Here is a 1,285-nt window from a genome sequence, read left to right as displayed (position 1 = left end):
AATTATGGGCATGAACAATTCAACTCAAGGACTTCATGGCTATCATGTTATAGTCCCATGATTAGAAATATAATCTCAAAGGGGATTGGGAACTCAATACTCAAGACTTAGAAGTTGAAGGTATTATCCCTCTCAATGATACTCAATTTATGTAGTCCATGCGGAATTTATGGGCATGAACGACTCGACTAGAAGGTCTACAAACTACATGGAACTCATGTATACGACCCTTCCCATTCTCTTACTTACTACCTCAAGACTTAGTTCAAATCGATGGTTGATCTCAAAGGATTCACAATTGAACTCAATGGCTTTCTTGAACTCTACTTTTAACTCTCTCTTAAATGTGAATTATGAATTCAAGAGTTATTTTTCATGATTTTAAGGATTTCGTGATGAAAAAGTAGACTCATGAATAAATTCTCATCATTCTCATACTCACTTGCTCGAGTCTTGAAACAAGTTACTAGAAGTTGTAGAAGACTCCACAAAAAAACCCAAAGGGACTTTCTTAGAATGTTCGAAAGAATTCTCAAAATTTAACTCCCAACTCTACCTTTAATTTGAATTATTAATTCAAGGTTATAATCATGTTATGAATGATTTCTAGGTGTTTAGCAGTGGTTTAAAGTGTTTAGAATCAAAGGGGAGTAAAGGTACCCTTTGAAAGAACTCAAACGGACGAAACGATGAACAACGGGTGGTGGCAGGTGACCCTGGCGCTCTAAGTGGCATGGAGTGTCAGCCCCTAAAGTTCAGAGAGGTGGTTGGGGCGCTCTGGCAGGCGTGACACGCCAGGCCCCAACCCAGAAAACTTCGACGACTTCCCTTGCTCGTTTTCTCACCCTAACTCGCCTAAAATCAAACGATTTCTTCCCCAAACACTTGGATTCGATTAATTAACATTATCACACTCTAATATACTCAATAAATTCCTTAAAACACTCACTTTTATCTCAAGAAATCATCCAAAATCCAACACAACAAGATTTAGAATGAACTTCAAGAACACCTATCAAGAACTCAAATCTTTCAACTTCAAGAATGAAATTTGCGCTGAAAATAACATGTTTGGCGTGTGGGTGAATAAACCCAACACTATGAAAGCTTACATACCTCTTAGGGATCAAACCCATGGCGAAAATCCGCAACAAGACGCAAGAATATCGACGAACGCTTGATCCTCTCCTTTTTTCTCCTTTTTTCTCTTCTTTTCTCTTCTTGAACTCTCAACTAAAACCCTAGGCGTAAACTAGGATTATAAAACTGAAACTAATAGGATTAG

This window comes from Solanum tuberosum, unplaced genomic scaffold (genome assembly GCF_000226075.1).
Source record: "Solanum tuberosum cultivar DM 1-3 516 R44 unplaced genomic scaffold, SolTub_3.0 scf00320, whole genome shotgun sequence".
Taxonomy (NCBI): domain Eukaryota; kingdom Viridiplantae; phylum Streptophyta; class Magnoliopsida; order Solanales; family Solanaceae; genus Solanum; species Solanum tuberosum.
Note: the sequence above shows the minus strand (reverse complement) of the source record.